Genomic DNA, 25793 nt, shown 5'->3' on the forward strand with positions numbered 1-25793 from the left:
CTGCGTGACTTTAACGGACAATCGCGCGGTCGTGCGACGCTGTACCTAAACGAATTTCACGTCCTTTTTTTCCCACAAACAGAGCTTTCTTTTGGTGGTATTTGATCACCTGTGTGATTTTTTGATCACGGGCTATAAACAAAAAAAGAGCGTAATTTTTGCAAAAACAACAATATTTTTCACTTTTTTTTTATATGAAATTCCCCCAAAAAAAAATGTAAAAATCAAAATTTTTTAAAATTTTCGGCCAATTTGTTTTACGCTACCTATGTTTGGTAAAAAAAATCGCAAAAAGCGTATTTTGATTGGTTTGCGCAAAAGTTATCGCGTTTACTAACAAAGGGAAAGATTTTTGTCATTTTTGGTGTTTTTTTTTTAACGAGTAATGGCGGCGATCTGCGATTTTTTTTGCGGTCCTGCGACATTGCGGCGGACAGATCGGACCCTTGACTGACATTTTTGACACTTTTGGGGGTACCAGTGACATTACTGCAGTAATCAGTGCTATATATATGCACTGTTACTGCAAAAATGACACTGGCAGGGAAGGGGTTAACAGTATTGGACAGGGAGGGGTTAAGTGTGTCCTAGGGGCGTGATTCTAACTGTGCAGGGACAGGTCTACTAGTGTAAAAACAAAGATCAACAGTTCTACATAGTAGAACTGTTTGATCTTCACTTTTACACAGGGAGAACTGACAGGTGGCTTGTTTACACAAGCCGCTCTGTCTTTCTCCCGCTGTACCGGCGATCGTAGTGTGACCGGCGGACATCGGGTCCGCCAGTCACACTCCCGCACTCCTCCGTGAACGAGCCGAGGCGGGTGCGCGCCTCAGCGGGCGCGCGCCCGCCCGCTATTGGCTCTGGAAGGAGTGACAGGCGAGCGACGTAGACCTACGTCACTCTGCCTGGCCGGGGCCGACTGCCGCAGTAAATATACTGTGCGCAGTCGGCAAGCGGTTAATATATCACATTAATTATTATAAACTAGAATTCATTATAACACTATTACATATTTTTGTTAGTTCCCAAATAAATTACAATTAACCACTTACCACTTACATTTTTACACTTTATATTTTATTAATGACACAGTATATATATATATATATTTTTGCACTAATTATTTTACACCTTCACCTAATTTTATCACATGATCAAATTATCATCTTAATAATGATTAAATTATTCTAATAGTAATATTTCCTAAATATCCACTACCCCATTATGGTAGGTTTTTATCTAGTTATATTGGTTTAAGAATAAATAAATGTTTTATTCATGTTTTTTATTTATATATGAAATTCATATTATATATATATATATATATATATATTTTTTGTTTTTATTATTTATTGAGGTACCACAATTGAGTATATTTAGCATTTGCTCGATGAGGTTTGTTTTTAACATAGAATTTTGATAAGGGAAGTTGTTTGAAGTAATAATAAAGTTGTTTCTTCTTTTTGCATTTATTGTAAACAGGAAGTGACACCGGAAACATATAAATTAAGACAAACAGTTATATGATCCAAAAGAAAGTTTTTTCAAATTTTCGATTCAATTTATTAAATGTTTAATTAAGACATTAATTGCGACATTAAATTACATATAAATTTAATAACCAGTAAGAGTGACCTTTCTGCGTATGATGCCGTATTTACATATTGTGGGACGAGCACCGGATATGAGGTGCGCCCCCAGCACAATATAAATCCACGTCTGCGTACCGGAAATGATGTCTGTGATAATGCCCAAGTGGGAGGGCAAAACGCGTTTTTTTCCGTATACTGCACTTTAGCTACGTCACTTCCGGTTCACTTCCTGGTTGACCGTGGAACGCACGCCACTAGCGGCGTTTCCAGCACCTTCTACAGCTGATTTTTTTTGCTTTTATCATTACCACTTTTGTGAGTATATATATATTATTTTGGCTAATATTAAACCTTATAAAACGGGCTTCACGATCTCTGGCATCTTTTGTGGTTTTCTCTGAAATACTGCCGGTACCTCGAGCCACACAAGAGAGGCAGAAGGAGATAAGGGAACTTAACAAGTGGCTGAGGAATTGGTGTAGGAAGGAGGGGTTTGGGTTCCTGGAGAACTGGGCTGACTTCTCAGTCGGCTACCGGCTCTTTAGTAAGGATGGGCTGCACCTTAATGGGGACGGTACAGCTCTTTTGGGGAGAAAGATGGCCACCAAGTTGGATGGGCTTTTAAACTAGGAGACGGGGGGAGGGCTCAGAAGTAGAGTCAGTCAGGAGGGAGCAAAGGACAGAAGCTATTATTAGAGTCAGCAGCGACAGTAGGGCCATAACGTCAATTGGTAGGTCTGTGCGGGAAAACCTCAGACCAAACAGGAATAAACATAACCACCAATCACGTTTAACTTCCGTAAAACTGAGAGGGGTATATGCTAATGCAAGGAGCCTAGCTAATAAAATGGATGAGTTGGAAATGTTAGTACATGAGGAGGACATAGACCTTGTGGGAATAACAGAGACTTGGTTCGACCCCTCACATGACTGGCTGGCCAATATCCAAGGGTATTCGGTGTACCGGAAGGACAGGGTAGGAAAAGAGGGGGAGGGGTATGTCTATACGTCAAGAACAATGTAAGGGTGATAGAGAGGAGTGACATTACGGAAGGGATGAGTATGGAGTTAGAATCCGTGTGGGTAGAACTCCATAGGGAAGGAGAAAATGGAAAAGTAATTGTGGGGGTTTGCTATAGGCCACCTAAACAAGGGGAGGAGGTAGAGCTGGAACTTTTAGCACTATTGGGTAAAGTGGCAAAACTAGGATCAGTCATCATATTGGGGGACTTTTCAAAAATGAAATTAGTCATAAATGAGTCCTTATCAGACTGGAACGGATTACATGGAGTCCAGGAGAAATGGGACTACTTAAAAGGTGCATTATTGAAGGCAACAGAAAATTGCATTAGACTTGTCAGTAAAAGCAAAAAAAGGAAGAGACCACTGTGGTACTCAGCAGAAGTGGCCCAAATCATTAAAAATAAAAAGCTAGCATTTTGTAATTATAAAAAAACCCAGAGCAATGAAGATAAGGAAATCTACAAGATTAGGCAGAAAGAGGCCAAGCAAGTTATAAGAACTTCTAAAGCGCAGGCAGAAGAAAAACTAGCTCAGTCTATGAAAAAGGGGGATAAGACATTCTTCAGATATATAAATGAAAAAAGGAAATTAAAACAAGGAATAACTAAATTAAAAACAAAGGACGGAAGGTATGTAGAAGAAAATAAAGGGCTAGCTGACTGCCTTAATGAATACTTCTGTTCAGTTTTTACAGAAGAAAAAGAAGGAGAAGGACCTCCACTTGAAAGGATGACTAATGAATCATTTGATGCATGTGTCTTTACAGAGGAAGACATTCTAAGATTGCTGTCTAAAGTGAAGACAAATAAGTCACAGGGTCCTGATGGGATACACCCAAGATTATTAAAAGAGCTTAGTGGTGAGCTGGCAAAACCATTAACAGATCTATTTAACCAATCATTAGTAACAGGAGTCGTCCCGGAAGACTGGAAATTGGCAAATGTCGTGCCCATTCACAAGAAAGGTAGTAGGGAGGAATCGAGCAACTATAGACCAGTGAGTCTGACATCAATAGTAGGCAAATTAATGGAAACCCTATTAAAGGATAGGATTGTGGAACATCTTAAATCCCATGGATTGCAAGATGAAAAACAACATGGGTTTACTTCAGGGAGATCATGTCAAACAAATCTTATAGATTTTTTTGACTGGGTGACTAAAATAATAGACGGTGGAGGTGCAGTAGACATTGCATATCTAGATTTTAGTAAGGCTTTTGACACTGTCCCACATAGAAGACTTATCAATAAACTGCAGTCATTGAGCATGGACTCCCATATTGTTGAGTGGATTAGGCAGTGGCTGAGTGACAGACAACAGAGGGTTGTAGTCAATGGAGAACATTCAGAACAAGGTCATGTTACCAGTGGGGTACCTCAGGGATCTGTACTGGGACCAATTTTGTTTAATATCTTCATAAGTGATATTGCAAAAGGCCTCGATGGTAAGGTTTGTCTTTTTGCTGATGACACAAAGATATGTAACAGGGTTGATGTTCCTGGAGGGAAACGCCAAATGGAAAAGGATTTAGGAAAACTAGAAGAATGGTCAGAACTCTGGCAACTGAAATTTAATGTGGATAAGTGCAAGATAATGCACCTGGGGCGTAAAAACCCAAGGGCAGAATATAGAATATTTGACACAGTCCTGACCTCAGTATCTGAGGAAAGGGATTTAGGAGTAATTATTTCAGAAGACTTAAAGGTGGGAAGACAATGTAATAGAGCAGCACGAAATGCCAGCAGAATGCTTGGATGTATAGGGAGAGGTATAAGCAGTAGAAAGAGAGAAGTGCTTATGCCGCTGTACAGAACACTGGTGAGACCTCACTTGGAGTATTGTGCGCAGTACTGGAGGCCATATCTCCAGAAGGATATAGATACTCTAGAGAGAGTTCAGAGAAGAGCTACTAAACTAGTACATGGATTGCAGGAAAAAACTTACCAGGAAAGGATAAAGGACCTTAACATGTATAGCTTGGAAGAAAGAAGAGACAGAGGGGATATGATAGAAACATTTAAATACATAAAGGGAATCAACTCGGTAAAGGAGGAGAGCATATTTAAAAGAAGAAAAACTACCACAAGAGGACACAGTTTTAAATTAGAGGGGCAAAGGTTTAAAAGTAATATGAGGAAGTATTACTTTACTGAGAGAGTAGTGGATGCATGGAATAACCTTCCTGCAGAAGTGGTAGCTACAAATACAGTGAAGGAGTTTAAGCATGCATGGGATAGGCATAAGGCTATCCTTCATACAAGATAGGGCCAGGGACTATTCATAGGATTCAGATATATTGGGCAGACTAGATGGGCCAAATGGTTCTTATCTGCCGACACATTCTATGTTTCTATGTTTCTATGACTTCAATTATCCCGACATTGACTGGGTAGAGGGGACTACACACTCACAGAAGGCCTGTCTATTCACGGAAACCTTACAGGATAATTACATGTCACAGTTGGTGGATTCTCCGACTAGAGAAAACGCAGTCCTGGATCTATTGATCACTAATGACCCAGACCTAATCTCGGAGGTAGGAGTCCAGGACAACCTGGGCTCTAGCGATCACAGGATGATCACATTTAGTGTAAATAACAATATAACACGGCAAGTGGGGAACATAAGAACCCTAAACTCCAGAAGGGCAAACTTTCCAAAATTATACTCCTTGATGGAAAGGGTAGACTGGAACCAAACCCTGGGATCCCTGACGACAAAGGAAAAATGGGAATGCTTTAGGAACATATTAGGCAAATGCATCTTGCAGTGCATTCCTATGGGAAATAAATTTAGAAGAGATAAAGCCAAACCTGGCTGGCTAAACCGTAGCGTTAAAAAACTTATTAGGGGAAAAAAATTGGCCTTCAAGAAATATAAATCAGAGGGCACAGAATTGGCTTTCGACCAATACAAGGAGGCAAATAAGAAAAGGAAACATGAAATCAAGATGGCTAAAATAAACTTTGAGAGACAAATAGCGGAGGATAGTAAAAAAAAAAAAAAAAAACAAAGAAATTCTTTAAATATATCAACAGCAAAAAAACTAGGGCAGAGCATATTGCACACATAATCAATGATGATGGGAGGATGGTTACAGAGGACACTGAAAAAAGAAACCGTGCTGAATGCTTTTTTCTCGTCAGTCTTTACACGGGAAACGGAGGGGTACACTGACCATGACTGTATGGTTAGTAGTAATACACAGGACTTGCCACTATGGCTGACAGAGGGTGAAATCAGGGATAGGCTGGATAAACTTAACACAAACAAATCACCAGGCCCGGATGGCGTACATCCGAGAGTACTCAAGGAACTCAGTATGGTTATGTCTAGACCATTGTTCCTGATCTTTGCTGACAGTATTAGGACAGGAGATGTACCAGGGGAGTGGAGGAAAGCAAACGTGATTCCGATATTCAAAAAGGGTCAGAGGCATATACCGGGAAATTATAGGCCTGTCAGTTTGACAGCAATAGTATGTAAACTTCTGGAGGGGATGATAAGGGACTATATCGTAGAGTTTGCTAAAGACAACAACATCATCAGCAGTAACCAGCACGGGTTTACAAATGGGCGTTCTTGTCAAACCAATCTCCTAACATTCTACGAGGAGGTGAGCTGTGAGCTAGATAGGGGCAGAACAGTAGATGTGGTGTATTTAGATTTCGCTAAGGCGTTTGATACAGTTCCCCATAAGCGCTTAATTTATAAAATCAGGTCTGCAGGTATCGACAGCAGGGTTTGCTCTTGGATACGGAACTGACTAAAAGGGCATGTCCAAAGGGTGGTAATAAACAGCCCATACTCAGACTGGTCTGAGGTGGCAAGCGGGGTGCCCCAGGGCTCAGTCCTGGGACCAACCTTGTTCAATTTATTCATAAACAGCATTGAGGACGGGATCAGTAGTTCGATATCAGTTTTTGCAGATGACACAAAATTGGGCAGGGCAATAACTGCACAGCATGAAGCGGATATCCTACAGAATGACCTGGACAAAATAACGAAATGGGCAACGACTTGGCAAAAGAGTTTTAACGTTGGAGAAGTGTAAGGTTTTGCACTTGGGGACTGGAAACATAAAAGCACAATACACATTAGGAGGGGAACCCTTGGGGGAATCAAAAATGGAGAAAGATCTGGGAGTCTTGGTTGATGATAGACTAGGCAATAGCATGCAATGTCAAGCGGCAGCTGCCAAAGCTGGCAGAATATTAGCATGCATAAAGAAAGGTATGTATTCCAGAGATAAGTCTATAATCCTTCCACTTTATAAAGCTGTGGTCCAACCGCATCTGGAGTATTCTGTCCAGTTCTGGTCGCCAGTCCTCAAGAGGGATGTGTTGGAGCTGGAGAGAGTCCAGAGAAGGGCAACTAAACTAATTAGGGGATTGGAGGACCTTAATTATGAAGAGCGTCTGCAATCGCTTGATTTATTCTCCCTGGAGAAGAGATGCCTGAGGGGGGACATGATAGCAATTTTTAAATATCTCAATGGGAATCTCAGCTTAGAAAAAAAGCTGTTCAGTCGAAGGGATTGCATGAGGACTCGAGGGCATACAATGCGATTAGAGGAGAAGCGTTTTAACTTCAGGCAACGTGGGGGGTTCTTTACTGTTAGGGCTACAAGATTGTGGAATTCTCTACCACAAGAGGTGGTTTCTGCAGGTAGTATGGTGGCTTTCAAAAGACTCTTAGACGTACATCTCAAGGATCAGAACATTCAGGGCTATGTGAGATGATTACAGCCACACACACCTACACAGGTTGAACTGGACTATTGTCTTTATTCAACCTCACCTACTATCTATGTAACTATGTATTTATCCCTTGGAGCCATTTAGGATCATCCCATTATAAGGATATCCATCCAGCCCTCTTTCACACCAAGGAGAAGATCTAGAGCGCAAATCATCTAATTTTACCTAGGCTTTCTTGACCCTTGCTAGGGTCCATTTGTTCTGGTGAGTGGGGTTCCTGGAGGGGCACAAGTCCCCCTTGGATTACCTTCCGAGTTGCAGATCGCAGTCAAACAATCAGTGTTACATTTTTATCCTTGTGGTTGCTTCATTGTTGTACATTTCAAACTGAATCAATGCAACTTGTAGTTCTATACCCTTGAAGAAGGAAAAAACATAGATTTTTTTAAACATATTGGGTGGTGTCTCTGTTATTAACAGTGATAACAGACTACTATATCCTAACCGCATTGCTTTTAAATGTTTGTTCATTGTTATTTCCATGTAAGATACATGTAATAAAAAATGTATGCTTTTTAACTGTTTTTCATTTATGCCCTAACAAATCCCACCTGAGGGGGATCTATACATATACTTCAGATTATAGGGATGCGGGCATTATTCCCACATTTCAGCAGTCCTTTGTAACCCGGAGAGGCCACTGAGGATATACCAAGGTCTTCCACAATAGGACAGAGCATAACAGTCACAAGGACAGTTCCATGCACACCGACAATTCAGGAGATGTGTTTTTAGTATTTATTGCTGAAGAACTTTAACAGGAGAGGGGTTTAGGGTAACTCCAAAATGATTAGTAGCAATGACAGGATAAACATCTCTGTCATTTTCCAGTAGCAACTTTTCTGGAGGTAATAGGGAATGGCCAGTACATCGAAGACCCTACACCAGCAGTCTATTAGGCCACATCTGGCACTCATTTCCCTTCTGGAACTTGCACAACTCCCACCCAACATCCACAGGTAGATCCTCAGAGAGGGAGACAAAAGATGCTTCTTCAGACCTGGACTTCAGAATAGTGCCCTCCTGCACATAATCTTCATTTTTCACGCTGGTCTCCCATGAATTCATTTGAGCACAGGTTCCCTGAGACCTGAAAACTAATTCAAGGGTTCTTCTGGAGTAAAAAGGTTGAGAAAGGCTATTATAGTGGACTTGAGGAACATCTAAGAGTCTGCTGGGGCTGTTGACATCACATCCAAGATGGCAGCATCTAGCAGCAGTATCGGGGCTGTAGATGTCTACATAAGATAGGTTTTTGCAGGTAAATAACATGCAGAAAAATATAACATGCACATATATTCTTAGAGAAATATTTTTACTGAAATTGTTAATGACAGGGTTTCTCTAACCACTTCTCGCCTGCAGTGTAGAGAAATGATGGTGGTGGAGTGGTTCTCTCGTTCTGGGACGATGTTGTATAACGTTGTCCCACTCTCACTGCACTTGCCCTGCACGTATCCCTGATATCGGTAAAGAGCCAATGATGAGGCTCTTTACCCATATGATCAGCTGTGTCCAATCACAGTTGATCATATGTAAACAAGGAAATATCAGTTATCGGCTTTCCTCTCCTCACACTTATAGTGTGTGAGGAGGAGAGCCGATCAGCAGCATTTTTTCACAGGGGAGATCAGCACAGATAATCAGGGCACTGATCATTAGTGCCCTGATTATCAGTGCATCCCCAACAGTGCCCAGAAGTGATGCCAGTAAGTGTCCGGCAGTGTTGGCCATCAGTGCCCATTAGTGATACCAGTCAGTGCTACCTTTTAGTGCCCATTAGTGCTTGCTCATCAGTACCAACCATCAGTGCCGCCAATCAGTGCGGCCTATCCATGCCGCCTATCAGTGCCCATAAGTACCACCTATCAGTGCCCATCAGTGCCACCTATCAGTGCTCATCAGTACTGCATATCAGTGCCACCTACCAGTGCCCTTCAGTGCTGCATATTAGTGCTTCCTCATCAGTTCCACCTCATCAGTTACCTTAAATCATTAAATCAGTGCCCATCAGTGCCACCTCATCAGTGCTCATTACTGCAGCCTATCAGTGCCCATCAGTGTAGTCTCATCAATAGGGTTGAGCGGACACCTAGATGTCCGTGTTCGACGGGTTCGGCCGAACTTTAAAAAAAAGTCCGGGTCCGTGTCCCTGACTTTTACCGAACTTTTTGAAGTCAATGGGGACCCGAACTTTAAGGCACTAAAATGGCTCTAAAACACCAATGGAAAGGGCTAGAGTGCTGCAAATGGCAGCAAAACGTAGTTAAGAGCATGGCAAGTGCTCTGCAAACAAATGTGGATAGGGAAATAACTTAAAACAACAAAAAAAAACAGAAAAATAAAACAATGTTCTTCATCTCTGAAGGACGAGGCCCATATGGAGTAGGAGGGAGGTTGAGGTGGTGGTGGATGTGGCGGTGTCATAGGCGTGCGCACAGGGTGTGCCTGGTGTACCTGGGCACACCCTAATCACCTAGGGCACATAGCATTATCGCTCTGTTTGCCAGTGAGGAGATGGGAAAGATCTCCCTCGCACCTGCTCTGCTCTATTTCTCTTTGCCAGCAGGGAGAGTAATGTATCGGGGCCATGTACATGTAGGCAAACACATGCATGTGTATTTAAACTTTGGGGTGCACACCCTAATGCAATAGGCTGCGCACACCTATGGGCGGTGTAGGTGGAAGCGGCGGTGGAGGAGGACCAGGGCCGGATTAAGAGCATCATGGTCTTGGTGCTGAGGATTTTGAAGGGCCTTAAGGGCCGTGCCTTGGCATGCACCCAGAGGAGGAAGGGTGCAGCCATGCATGCCTAATTCAACATGGGATGCTGTCTCTGAAGCCCATAAACACATTCATGCATCGGCAACTGTCCCTCCTTGTCCGGCCTTCGCGCTGTGTGGGGAGGTTCTGAGGGTGCTGCCTGGGGAAGCGAGCATAGAAGCCAGACTTCTGTGTTTACAAGTGACAGAAGAGCGGTCACAGTGAATATGGCCAACCCGGGGCCTATATAAAAGGTAGGGGCCTGCATGGAGCTGCAGCTCCAATAGCCCCTACGTTAATCTGGCCCTGAGGAGGAGGACGAGGTAGCCAACACTGCTTCTTTTCACAAATTTTATATGAGGGTACACCCCAAAAGAGTGAGAAAGAGCAAAAATGGAACAATGGCTGGGTAAGGTCGGTATCCATTGCTATTCTGCACAAGGTACGGAAAAGTCCCGTGGGATCCATGCCTGGTTCATTTTAATGAACGTGAGCTTGTCCACATTGTCTCTGGACAGGCGGCTGCGCTTGTCTGTTATAACACCCCCAGCCGTGCTAAATACCCGTTCAGATAATACACTTGCTGCAGGGCACGCCAGCACCTCCAAGGCGTAAAGGGCAAGCTCAGGCCATGTGCCCAATTTGGAGACCCAGAAGTTGAAGGGGGCAGACCCCTCATTCACTACATGTAGGCGTGTGCACACATACTGCTCCACCATGTTGGTAAAATGCTGCCTCCTGCTAAGACGTTCCATCTGAGCTGCTGGTGCTGCTGTTTGTTGTGGCGTGCTGACAAAGCTTTTCCACATTTCGGCCATGCTAACCCTGCCTTCTGAGGTGCTGGCGGTGCCCTGGTTGAGTTGGCGACCTCCTCCTCCTCCTCCTCTGCCTTGTGCTTCCACTGTGGCCCCGCTGTCAGATGGGAATGCCAGCAGCATCGCGTCTACCAGCGTGCGCTTGTACTCGCGCATCTTGCGATCGCGCTCCAGTGAGTGAATTAAGGACGGTACGTTGTCCTTGTAACGGGGATCCAGCAGCGTGGCCACCCAGTAATCAGCACAAGTTAGAATGTGGGCAACTCGGCGGTTGTTGTGGAGACACTGCAGCATGTAATCGCTCATGTGTGCCAGGCTGCCCAGAGGCGACGAAAGGCTGTCCTCTGTGGGAGGTGTATCGTCCGTGTCCTCTGTATCCCCCCAGCCACGCACCAGTGATGGCCATGAGCTGGCCTGGGTGCCACCCTGCTGTGAACATGGTTCCATCTCCTCCTCCAGCTCCTCCTCCTCCTCATCCTCCTCATCCTCCAGAACTGTGCCCCTGCTGGACAATTGTGTCCCTGGCATTTGTGTGTGCAGGAACCCACCCTCGGAGCCCCTTGCGAATGACTGCCCTGAAAGCCTTGGAAATGTTACCTCTTCATCCTCCTCCTCCTCCTCATCCTGTGCCACATCCTCTTCCATCATCGCCCGAATTGTTTTTTCAAGGAGGCATAGAAGTGGGATAGTTAAGCTGAGAACGGCGTCATTGCCACTGGCCATGTTGGTGGAGTACTCAAAACAGCGCAACAAGGCACAAAGGTCTCGCATGGAGGCCCCGCAGAGCGACTCACGCGTGCGTGCTGCAGCTGAAACTCCACTATGGCCTGCTGCTGCTCGCACAGTCTTTCCAGCATGTGCAAGGTGGAGTTCCACCTTGTGGGCACGTCACATATGAGGCGGTGAGCGGGAAGGCCGAAGTTACGCTGCAGCGCTGCCAGGCGAGCAGCAGCAGGGTGAGAACGCCGAAAGTGCGCACAAACGGCCCGCACTTTCTGCAGCAGCTCTGACATATCGGGGTAGTTTTTAAGGAACCTCTGCACCACCAAATTCAGCACATGCGCCAGGCAAGGGATGTGCGTCAAACCGGCTAGGCCCAGAGCTGCTATGAGATTTCTCCCGTTATCGCACACCACCAGGCCGGGCTTGAGGCTCGCTGGCAGCAACCACTCATTTGTCTGCTGTTCCATGCTCCTCCACAACTCCTGCGCGGTGTGTGGTTTGTCCCCCAAACAGGCAAGTTGTAAAACTGCCTGCTGTCGTTTACCCCTGGCCGTGCTGAAGTTGGTGGTGAAGGTGTTACGCTGTCCGGATGAGGAGGCGGTAGAGGATGAGGAAGCGGAGTAGGAGGAGTTAGGAACAGGAGGCAAACTGAAGCGCCCTGCAATCCTCGGTGGTGGAAGGACATGCGCCAAATTGCTATCCGCCTCAGGCCCATCCGCCACTGCATTTACCCAGTGTGCCGTTAGGGAGATATAATGCCCCTGACCGTGCTTACTGGTCCACGTATCGGTAGTTAGGTGGACCTTGGCACAGATGGCGTTGCGCAGTGCACACCTGATTTTTTCCCCCACTTGGTTGTGCAGGGAAGGGATGGCTTGCCTGGAAAAGTAGTGGCGGCTGGGCACGACGTACTGTGGGACAGCCACCGACATAAGGTTTTTAAAACTGTGCGCCTCCACCAGACGGAATGACAGCATTTCAAAGGCCAATAATTTTGAAATGCTGGCATTCAGGGCCAGGGATCGCGGGTGGGTAGGGGGGTACTTCCTCTTCCTCTCAAGTGTTTGGGAGATGGAAAGCTGAACGCTTCCACGGGACATTGTGGAGATGGTTGTTGGTGACCCAGGTGGTGGTGTTGCTGACAGATCGTCTGTTTGCGGGGTGGCAGGTGCCGGTATCACTACAGATGTGGCTGGAGCGGCCGAGACTGCAGCAGAAGAGGAAGACGTTTCTTGGTTTTGAAGGTGTGTACTCCACTGCAGCTCGTGCTTTGCACTTAGATGCCTGATCATGCAGGTTGTGCTCAGGTTGAGAAGGTTTATGCCTCGCTTCAAGCTCTGATTGCACAGGGTGCAAACCACTCGTGTCCTGTCATCAGCACATTTTCTAAAGAACTTCCACGCTAGAGAACTCCTTTGAGCTGACTTTGGTGCGCTCGTTCCCTTGCTGCATTGGGCAGTAGCGGGCGTAGTGTCTAGGGCACGGCCGCTCCGCTTCTGCACCCTGCTCCCTCTTCTGCTGTGCTGGTGGCTCTGTGCGACCACCGCCTCTTCCTCCAAACTACTCAGGTCACCTGCATGACGTTCATTCCATGTGGGGTCGAGGACCTCATCGTCCTCCACATCATCTTCCACCCAGTCTTCACCCCTGCCCTCCTTGTCGGTCTCCACAATGCTGAACGCCGCAGCAGTTGGCACCTGGTTTCGTCATCATCGGAGACGTGCTGCGATGATCCTTGCATGTACTCATCTTGAGAAATAAGTGGTTGGGCATCGCTGCACTCAATCTCTTCCACTTCTGGGGCAGGGCTAGGTGGATGGCCCTGGGAAACCCTGCTGACAGAGTCATCAAAAAGAAGAAGAGACTGCTGTATGGCTTGGGGCTCAGACTGCTTGCCTGATTTGCAAGGGGGTGAGGTGAAAGACGGTTGGACATCGGCTGCAGGTGCCAACTGTGACCTTTCTGCAGTAGACTGGGTGGGAGACAATGTGAAGGAACTGGAGGCACTGTCAGCAGCAAACCAATCTACTATCGCCTCCACTTGTTCTGGCCTCATCACTTCTAGGGGCGTATGATGCCCTACCAAATACTGATGCAGGTTCTGTCGCCTACTCACACTTGAGGAAGGTGTTTCACTTGTGCGTGTAGCTGGCACAGATCGACCACGTCCTCTCCTTGCAACAGGAGCTCTAGCAGCAGCACCACCATGACCCAGGCCACGGCCCCTATTTGACGCTCTCCTCATATTTCTGAAATTTAAGATCTTGCCCTAGAAAGGTCTTTATTGAATAGCGGAATAAAAGAACAACAGTATCGCACGGGTGTATCTCACAGTCAAATATGCAAACTATGCCGCAATTTAATGTTTTTTACACCAAAAGGGTGTGTATTGAATAGCGGAATAGGATAAAAAACTGTGTATCTCACACGTACAAACACAGACTAGGCCCGATTAAATTTTTTCCTACCCTAAAGGGAGGATGAGGAAGAGGAGTATGGAACAGGCAGCACCCTCAAATCTTCAGAAGTATGAGATGAACCCCAAAAACTTGGAAAGGTGGATCTCACACGTACCGACACAGACTATTCCGCAATTTAATTGAGCCCCAAAGGTTTTTATTGAATAGCGGAATAGGAAATATGATCAAAAAAAAGTGTATGTTTTTCACACGTACAGAAGCACACTAGGCCCCAATTACTATTGTTTGTACACCTAAAAGGATGGATGAGGAGGAGGAGGAGGAGGAGTATAGAACAGGCAGCACCCTCAAAGCTTCAGAAGTATGAGATGAACCCCAAAAACTTGGAAAGGTGGATCTCACACGTACCGACACAGACTATTCCGCAATTTAATTGAGCCCCAAAGGTTTTTATTGTATAGCGGAATAGGAAATATGATCAAAAAAAAGTGTATGTTTTTCACACGTACAGAAGCACACTAGGCCCCAATTACTATTGTTTGTACACCTAAAAGGATGGATGAGGAAGAGGAGGAGGAGGAGTATAGAACAGGCAGCACCCTCAAAGCTTCAGAAGTATGAGATGAACCCCAAAAACTTGGAAAGGTGGATCTCACACGTACCGACACAGACTATTCCGCAATTTAATTGAGCCCCAAAGGTTTTTATTGAATAGCGGAATAGGAAATATGATCAAAAAAAAGTGTATGTTTTTCACACGTACAGAAGCACACTAGGCCCCAATTACTATTGTTTGTACACCTAAAAGGATGGATGAGGAAGAGGAGGAGGAGGAGTATAGAACAGGCAGCACCCTCAAAGCTTCAGAAGTATGAGATGAACCCCAAAAACTTGGAAAGGTGGATCTCACACGTACCCACACAGACTATTCCGCAATTTAATTGAGCCCCAAAGGTTTTTATTGAATAGCGGAATAGGAAATATGATCAAAAAAAAGTGTATGTTTTTCACACGTACAGAAGCACACTAGGCCCCAATTACTATTGTTTGTACACCTAAAAGGATGGATGAGGAGGAGGAGGAGGAGGAGTATAGAACAGGCAGCACCCTCAAAGCTTCAGAAGTATGAGATGAACCCCAAAAACTTGGAAAGGTGGATCTCACACGTACAGACACAGACTATTCCGCAATTTAATTGAGCCCCAAAGGTTTTTATTGAATAGCGGAATAGGAAATATGATCAAAAAAAAGTGTATGTTTTTCACACGTACAGAAGCACACTAGGCCCCAATTACTATTGTTTGTACACCTAAAAGGATGGATGAGGAGGAGGAGGAGGAGGAGTATAGAACAGGCAGCACCCTCAAAGCTTCAGAAGTATGAGATGAACCCCAAAAACTTGGAAAGGTGGATCTCACACGTACCGACACAGACTATTCCGCAATTTAATTGAGCCCCAAAGGTTTTTTATTGAATACCGGAATAGGAAATATGATCAAAAAAAAGTGTATGTTTTTCACACGTACAGAAGCACACTAGGCCCCAATTACTATTGTTTGTACACCTAAAAGGATGGATGAGGAAGAGGAGGAGGAGGAGTATAGAACAGGCAGCACCCTCAAAGCTTCAGAAGTATGAGATGAACCCCAAAAACTTGGAAAGGTGGATCTCACACGTACCGACACAGACTATTCCGCAATTTAATTGAGCCCCAAAGGTTTTTATTGTATAGCGGAATAGGAAATATGATCAAAAAAAAGTGTATGTTTTTCACACGTACAGAAGCACACTAGGCCCCAATTACTATTGTTTGTACACCTAAAAGGATGGATGAGGAAGAGGAGGAGGAGGAGTATAGAACAGGCAGCACCCTCAAAGCTTCAGAAGTATGAGATGAACCCCAAAAACTTGGAAAGGTGGATCTCACACGTACCGACACAGACTATTCCGCAATTTAATTGAGCCCCAAAGGTTTTTATTGAATAGCGGAATAGGAAATATGATCAAAAAAAAGTGTATGTTTTTCACACGTACAGAAGCACACTAGGCCCCAATTACTATTGTTTGTACACCTAAAAGGATGGATGAGGAAGAGGAGGAGGAGGAGTATAGAACAGGCAGCACCCTCAAAGCTTCAGAAGTATGAGATGAACCCCAAAAACTTGGAAAGGTGGATCTCACACGTACCGACACAGACTATTCCGCAATTTAATTGAGCCCCAAAGGTTTTTATTGAATAGCGGAATAGGAAATATGATCAAAAAAAAGTGTATGTTTTTCACACGTACAGAAGCACACTAGGCCCCAATTACTATTGTTTGTACACCTAAAAGGATGGATGAGGAGGAGGAGGAGGAGGAGGAGTATAGAACAGGCAGCACCCTCAAAGCTTCAGAAGTATGAGATGAACCCCAAAAACTTGGAAAGGTGGATCTCACACGTACAGACACAGACTATTCCGCAATTTAATTGAGCCCCAAAGGTTTTTATTGAATAGCGGAATAGGAAATATGATCAAAAAAAAGTGTATGTTTTTCACACGTACAGAAGCACACTAGGCCCCAATTACTATTGTTTGTACACCTAAAAGGATGGATGAGGAGGAGGAGGAGGAGTATAGAACAGGCAGCACCCTCAAAGCTTCAGAAGTATGAGATTGTGTTCACTGTACCCCACAAAGATTGTGTTCACTGTACCCCACAAAGATTGTGTTCACTGTACCCCACAAAGGTTTTGTTCACTGCACCCCACAAAGATTGTGTTCACTGTACCCCACAAAGGTTTTGTTCACTGCACCCCACAAAGATTGTGTTCACTGTACCCCACAAAGATTGTGTTCACTGCACCCCAAAAGGATTGTCTTCTCTGCACCCCACAAAGATTGTGTTCACTGTACCCCACAAAGGTTTTGTTCACTGTACCCCACAAAGATTGTGTTCACTGCACTCCAAAAGGATTGTCTTCACTGCACCCCACAAAGATTGCGTTCACTGTACCCCACAAAGGTTTTGTTCACTGCATCCCACAAAGATTGTGTTCACTGTACCCCACAAAGGTTTTGTTCACTGCACCCCACAAAGATTGTGTTCACTGTACCCCCCAAAGATTTTGTTCACTGCACCCCACAAGGATTGTCTTTACTGCACCCCACAAGGATTGTCTTCACTGCACCCCACAAGGATTGTCTTCACTGCACCCCACAAAGATTGTGTTCACTGTACCCCACAAAGATTTTGTTCACTGCACCCCACAAAGATTGTGTTCACTGTACCCCACAAAGATTTTGTTCACTGCACTCCAAAAGGATTGTCTTCACTGCACCCCACAAAGATTGTGTTCACTGTACCCCACAAAGGTTTTGTTCACTGCACCCCACAAAGATTGTGTTCACTGTACCCCACAAAGGTTGTGTTCACTGCACCCCACAAAGGTTTTGTTCACTGCACCCCACAAAGATTGTGTTCACTGCACCCCACAAAGATTGTGTTCACTGTACCCCACAAAGGTTTTGTTCACTGCACCCCACAAAGATTGTGTTCACTGTACCCCACAAAGATTGTGTTCACTGTACCCCACAAAGGTTTTGTTCACTGCACCCCACAAAGATTGTGTTCACTGTACCCCACAAAGGTTGTGTTCACTGCACCCCACAAAGGTTTTGTTCACTGCACCCCACAAAGATTGTGTTCACTGCACCCCACAAAGATTGTGTTCACTGTACCCCACAAAGGTTTTGTTCACTGCACCCCACAAAGATTATGTTCACTGTACCCCACAAAGATTGTATTCACTGCACTCCAAAAGGATTGTCTTCACTGCACCCCACAAAGATTGTGTTCACTGTACCCCACAAAGGTTTTGTTCACTGCACCCCACAAAGATTGTGTTCACTGTACCCCACAAAGGTTTTGTTCACTGCACCCCACAAAGATTGTGTTCACTGTACCCCCCAAAGATTTTGTTCACTGCACCCCACAAGGATTGTCTTCACTGCACCCCACAAGGATTGTCTTCACTGCACCCCACAAAGATTGTGTTCACTGTACCCCACAAAGATTGTGTTCACTGCACTCCAAAAGGATTGTCTTCACTGCACCCCACAAAGATTGTGTTCACTGTACCCCACAAAGGTTTTGTTCACTGCACCCCACAAAGATTGTGTTCACTGTACCCCACAAAGGTTTTGTTCACTGCACCCCACAAAGATTGTGTTCACTGTACCCCCCAAAGATTTTGTTCACTGCACCCCACAAGGATTGTCTTCACTGCACCCCACAAGGATTGTCTTCACTGCACCCCACAAAGATTGTGTTCACTGCACCCCACAAAGGTTTTGTTCACTGCACCCCACAAAGATTGTGTTCACTGTACCCCCCCAAAGATTTTGTTCACTGCACCCCACAAGGATTGTCTTCTCTGCACCCCACAAAGATTGTGTTCACTGTACCCCCCAAAGATTTTGTTCACTGCACCCCACAAGGATTGTCTTCACTGCACCCCACAAAGATTGTGTTCACTGTACCCCCACAAAGGTTTTGTTCACTGCACCCCACAAAGATTTTGTTCACTGCACTCCAAAAGGATTGTGTTCACTGCACCCCAAAAAGATTGTGTTCACTGCAGCCCACACACAGAAAAATGGATGTGGATCACTGACACCTGCCTATCTCCTATCCCACACCACACAGCAATATCGATTGTAGTTTGTAGAACACACTTTCCCTAAAATTCAGCAGACTCTGTCCCTAACAGGATTGAGAAGAGATCGTAGATCAGGAGAACTAAGTGCAGACCCCACCCCACACAGCAATATCGATTGTAGTTTGTAGAACACACTGACCCTATAATTCAGCAGACTCTATCCCTAAAATGCCTACAACTCGCCCTGCCTAAACACTCCGACCTGTCCCTCAATTCTATCCGGACACAAATGGTTTTTTCCTGCCTATCTTTCCCTAATCAGCAGCCAGCACGTTGATGTGTGCTCTGTCCCTGATCTAAGCAGCATAATGACGCCGCTGCGGCTGCCTCGAACTTATAAAGACTTGGTCACATGCTTCAGACGGCCAATCACAGCTACTGAGACATTTGCAGGCATGGCTGGGATGGCTTAAGGCACACCAGTTAAACGATTGTTGATTGGCTGTTGAAAGCCCGCCATGAAAAGAGCGCCAAAGCATGCAAAACCCGGAAATAAAACGACCGAACACGTATTTTTACCCGAATATACAGTAAAGTGTCCGTGTTCGTGTTCGGGTAACAAAAATCCAATTATTCGGTACGAACACGAATAATACAGTCCGTGTTCGCTCAACACTACTCATCAACACACATCAGTGAAGGAGAAAAATTACTTATTTACAAAATGTTCAAACTGAAATTAAGAAAAATGTTTTTTTCAAACTTTGTGATTAAATACCACCAAAAGAAAGCTCTATCTGTCTAAAAATAAATTATTAAAAATTCATTTGGGTACAGCATTGCTTGACCGCGCAATTGTCATTTAAATTGCGACAGCGCTGAAAGCTGAAAATTGGCCTGGGCAGGAAGGGGGTGAAAGTGCCCGGTACTGAAGTTGTTAAATATGAAAGTGAGCATCTGATTGGTTGCTTTGGAAAACACAAAGGGTTGGATGTACTTAGGCAAATCACCTGACCACTTTGCATTTTTTTTCCCCAGAGCTAATGAATGTAGAGAAAATGAGTGAATGTTGGAAAAATGAGCAAAGTGCACAGCCTATTTGCCTTTAGTAAATCTGCCCTGTAGACATATGCTTTCAGATACGATTGTTACAGAGGACATTCAGACAGATAAATATTTCCATTTATACATTTAAACAAAATCCTCTGCGAATGCACAAAACTTATTAGAAAGCAAGACATGGCATGAGATTTGAGTGCATGTCATTTTAAATAAATGAAGAAGGGCCACAGAGGCCAAATTTGAACATGAGCTAATGGTGGCTTGAATGAAACCTGTCAGGGGACTTCGGCAGCACATAATAAATTTTAACCTAAACGTCTCACTGGTGTAAGCTACATTTCGAAAACCTTTTAACTAACTCATATTTCCACAGCTATGATTTAATACCACTTTAAAGTGACCCTGCTCCATTCATTCTCTTACCATTTATTTTAAAACTACTGAACTAAATAGAAGGCTGTAAATTATATCAATAACACAGGAGCCGATATGTAGCCACTTTTAAGTTGCTTTATTTATTTCATTACTATCTTACTTTCTCTTGGCTGTAATTTGTCATCATGGGCAATGTACCTGCAAAGTGTAAAACAAGCACCATTCATCTTCTGGGCTCACTTCCATTTAGCTGTGACACACTGATAATATAAATGGTCTATATGACAACTAATATTCTGCACATGAGATGAGCAAATTGCTTCTCCTGTCGGCCAGACAGATAGCCACCTGTTCAGACTGAGCCAGCAAGCTCCATATTGTTTTTAAAGGCACAGTATATTGACAATGAAAGCTTGAATTGTGTGCATTGGGAATAGTAAGATTGAGCAGGGCTCATGTTTTTAATCCAGTAGAGTAGTAGGTCACCTTGCCTCTTTGTTTCTGATAACCTCCTGTTCTGGAAATATCATTACTGCTCCATGTCACACTCTGGGGTCAGGCTTTGAGACGAGTAGCTATAGGGGTAGAGAGGCTCCCACTGACCAGCTGGATAAGTGCAGCAGCAGGTCACCCTTGTGGATGACACGGACTCACCCAAGGTTTAGAGTCTATGCACTAACCAGTGTTAACCAGAGCTTCTGATTGTGGAGATAAGTTTTTCTGCATGTTAGTACTAGGTCGCAGGATTGCCCCACCAGGAGGTGAGCAAGCCTGGGTCTGGTAGCAGATATAGCAGGTAGGGATTAATCAGAAGTGTAGTCAATAAACAAGCCACAAGGTAGGTAACACATGTTTGCAGGTTGGGATTAAGCAGAAGTGTAGTCGAGAAACAAGCCAAAGGTCGGTAGCAGGTGGTAGCAGACGTACGGATGGCAGCAGGAGTGACAAGAATGAGATATTGGCTTGAGTGAGCACAATAATCTGGCAAACAGGAAGTGCAAATACATAGCTTAAATCAGGAAGTTCATGGGAGGAGAAAAGAGTTCAAAGTACATGGGAAACAAGACATGGAGCAAGATTGTCCAAGCAATCAGGCATGGAGTTGTCCAGCATCTCAGGTGGCTCCGCGAGAAGAGTCACTGCTAGATATAGCAGAAGTCTTGGGTTCAGGTCCATGCCTGAAACTGTGTTAAATAGGTAGAACACTTTCCCAAACCTGACGACATAGTGCTCTGATTTCCAGTGTACCTTTTCACCACTGACTCTCCAGCATTAAAGCATGCCTGTGCCTCCATGGCCACACTCACTCCCCCCCCCCCCCACCCCCGGGTCTAAAGAGGGAGCTATGGTTGTCCTACAGGCTGGATTTCCAACATGTCTGCCTTTGTTATTTTTATTACATAACATTAATGGGACAAGTAAGTATACAAAAAAGATGAGGATGTTTTGGCTTTCTTTTATCCATAACAAGTGACAACGATACAGCATTTCTAGTGATCAAAAGGTATCTTTAATTACTGTACTTAGGCTAAAAAGTGAAAACGAGCACAGCCACAACATCTAAAAACTAGTAATCTGCAATATACTGTATTTTAAACTTGTGTTATTATGTTTAGATAGACTTTTATACTTGGCTTCTGGCCTTATACTTCACCTGGATCCCTCACTGCTCCAGTTCGGGCCTTCACTGCTGTCTGTCAAATCGTCTCTGTTGTCACATAATTTCAAAATCTCTGTCACCCTGAACTAATTGTCCTTGTCATTGGCATTAAATGGTCACGTGTTTGTAAAAGCTGACTGCAATAAGTAGTCTTCAGCACAAGAAGATCAGCACTGATAGTTTTTGCCACTGCACAGAGTGATACCCAACCTTCACATTAACCATACCTGTGACCCTTACACTGACTATCTATGTAACCCTCGCACAAACCATCCTTATAAACCTAGCACTAACCCTCACACTAAACTTCCCTGCACCCTACTACTGCACCTTACTACTAACTTTTACACTAACCATGCCTGTAACCCTACCACTAACCCTCCCACTAAATATCTCTATAACCCCTTCACTAACCCTCACACTAAATATCTCTATAACCCCTTCACTAACCCTCGCACTAACCATCCCAAAACACCATAGTTAATCCTCACACTAATCATGCCTGTGACCCTACCACTAACCATCCTTATAACACTATAACTAACTTGAACACAAACATCCCTATAACACTATCACTAACCCTCTATCACGCACCTGGAGATGAGCCTGACACTGTGAGGAAGGCCTCCCTTGCGCCTCCGACTCGGGACCCCTGATAGTGCAGACAGGGGACACCTGAGTGTAGAGTAGCACGACCGCCTGGAGACTTGCTTGGAGCGGACGATGGCTACTGGTGAAGGTTGCCAGAGAAGTCCGATGAGCAGGGTGTTGAGCAGGCAGCAGGTGCTGGAAGCAGGGGTTCCTGGGTAACAGGAGGAGCTTCCTATGCAGGATGGAAGGATCTGGGAATGACAGAAGCGTGGTAAGACAAGCCGGGTCAGGAGCCAATCGGTAACCTAGAAGCCAGTAGGAGTAGACAGGAAGAGAGGTCACGGGACAAGCCAAGGTCGGTGCAGGTGGAGATCAGAGAATCGTCAGGACAAGTCAGGTCTGGAACTTAGGAACAAGATGCAGGTAAACAGGTAACAGGTATCCAAGGCTGAAGACAAAGCAGCACTAGAGCAGTGCAATGGCTTGGTTTAAATAGTCCCTTTGGCGCCAATGTCTAACGTACGTTCGCGTACCCTCAAACGTGCGTGCGCAGTGCACGTTCGTGTACTCGCGAACGCGCATGCGCATTGGCCATTGTCCGGTTTCTGACAGGAACATGTCTTTGTACAGCAAACGTTCTCTTACACCCTCACATTAGCCATCCCTATAACCCTATAATTAACCCTCACACTAACTATCCCCGTAACACCCAGATGAATTCTAACCCTAACCTTATATAGTGTAACTCAAAATTAACTTATCCCAGAGTTCAGCTTTACCAGCCTCTTTAGTACATCAGTCTAAAGAGTCCAATTTTTTTTCTTTAGTCAACAAATTTGGAACTTCTAATATCAATGTGGGTGCAATATTTTGTAAAAATAAATAAAGATAAAAAAAAAAGAAAAAACTAGGGTTAAAACCCTGATTACAAGCAGGTCATGTCAGGGTTTTACAGATCTCTTCTTGGCACATTATCCTTTAAAATAGCACACGCTATATACAACATTAATACCTTTCCAATCCGATAATTACCTACAAGCTAACAATGTCCAGAGCAGCAATTAGAGATGATCATAATGGTCGTTCTTAAAAGCAGATTCCAGATAATTAAACTAATACCCGGTGAATGCTAAGTGCTAACTGAGAATGTAAAAATACATGTGAAGGCAAATTTATTATACATTATAATATTCTTTTGAACAATTTGGGGTATATGAGATCGATGAAAATTCTGTATAGTGCAGCTGACTTGGCCAAAGAAGGGAAAGTTTTGACACTCATCTCTCTGATTGAGAAGTTCCTTCCCTTGCATTCCAACACTAGGACATATTGTTAAAAGGACAAAAAAAAAATAGGACAGAGGAGAGTGAATGACTCACAGTTCCTGAGATTTGTCACCAAACATATTTGTACACTGACTGCTGAACTTTGAACATATTTAGTCAAAGTGAAATAAGGTATCACATATTTCCAGTGACATCAGCCTTCCCCTCCCAGTTTATGAGAACATTCCATGAGCTATAATTAGTGGATTCTGAAAATCGACCCTTTTAGTAGCTGAATTACTAGCTTGGATGGCTAGAAAAGTAAGCAACATTGATTTATCAACAAAGGGTTGGCTTGGTGACAGGACGTGGCAAATGACTTTTTATTTTCTGGGAGAAGAGTGGTTTGTAGATAAATAGAAAGAGTCGGGAGTGTTTTCAGCAATATTGATTCCTGAAAAATATTAAACTTCATTGCTTTGTCAAACCTCCATAAAAAAAAAAAAATGCAAATATGCAATATTTTTGAAACAAAGAAGATTAATGCAATTTTTAAGATAGAAAAAAATATCATTTAATAAAAATGTAAAAGAAAAAATGAAAATATTCTTCATTTTCGAAGTGAAAAAATTGATGCCATTTTAAAAAAAATAATAATAATAAAATAACATTTAGAAGAAAAAAAATGCAAATGTACATATTAGTTTTAAAGTGGTTGTAAAGGCAGAAGGTTTTTATCCTAATATATTCTATGCATTAAGACAAAAAAACCTTCAGTGTGCAGTAGCCCCTCTCAGCACCCCAAATACTTACCCGAGCCCCATCCTGATCCAACGATGTGCATGAGTGCCTCGGCAGCCCATGACTCTCCCTCCTAATTGGTTAAGACGCAACAGTGACGCTATTTGCTTCCACTGCTGTCAATCAAACTCATTTAGCTAATGAGAGAGGGGGCCAGGCCGAACGGCGGCTCCATATGACACACAGAGCAGCGGTTCGGCTTGGGTGACCCCATAGCAAACTGCTTGCTGTGGGGGCAGTTAACAGGAGGGAGAGCCCAGGAGCACTATAGAGGGACCCAAGAAGAAGAGGATACAGGCTGCTCTGTGCAAAACCAACTGCACAGACTGGTTTATGGGACATAGTTGAATATCTGTAAGTTTTACCCTGGAATTAAGGGCTCATTTACATTTGTGGTCCCCTCTGAAGAGCGATGAATCACCTTCATTTGATGTTTTTACCCCATAAAGCCCTGCACCGGCCGTGTGTGTATGACTGCTCAATAGGAGCGGGATGGATGGGGCGGCTGCAGCCTGCATATAGAGGATTTTTGATGTTTACCTATTCCTCCTGCTGCTGGATGGATGCCTGATTCTCCTCTCTGCAGGCATTCTGCAGCTGCAGGAGAAATACGGTAATATCAATTTCCCTATATGCAGCTGTGACTGTCCCATCCCCCTCCTATACAACTTCTTTTACTCCCCCCCCCCAGTGATCTTAGCCACCCTCCCCCAGTGATCTTACCCCTCCCCAGTGATCTTACCCCCCCCCCAGTGATCTTACCCCCCCAGTGATCTTACCCCCCAGTGCTCTTGACCCCCGCCTCCCCCAGTGCTCTTTAGCCTCCCCCCTGTGCTCCTTAGCCCCCCGTGCTCTTCAAGTCCCCAGCCCACATTGCTTTTCATCTCCCCTATGCTCTCTGGCTCCCCCAGTTCTCTCCACCCCCCTGTGCTCCATGGCTCCCCCCTAAGTGATTTCCAGTCCCCCCCAGTGCTCTCCAGGCCCCCCCATGCTCTCCATCCCCCTGGTTTTCCCTGCCCGCCCCCCCCCGTGCTATCCACACCTTGCGCCTTCCAACCCCCCTGCAATGCTCTCCAGTCTCCCCTCCCCCTTAATTTTCTCCAGTCCCCCCCCCCTGCCCTTCAGCTCCTCCAGTGCTATCTGCTTTCCCTGTGCTCTCCGGCCCCCCTAGTGTCCTTCTATCATGTCTGCAGTCTCTTGACCATCTCCTGTAGTATGTCTGCAGACTCTGACTATCTCCTGTATCATGTCTGCAGTCTCTGACCATCTCTTGTATCATGTCCTCAGTCTCTGACCATC

This window comes from Pelophylax lessonae, assembly GCF_965119305.1.
Source record: "Pelophylax lessonae genome assembly, chromosome: 5".
Classification (NCBI taxonomy): domain Eukaryota; kingdom Metazoa; phylum Chordata; class Amphibia; order Anura; family Ranidae; genus Pelophylax; species Pelophylax lessonae.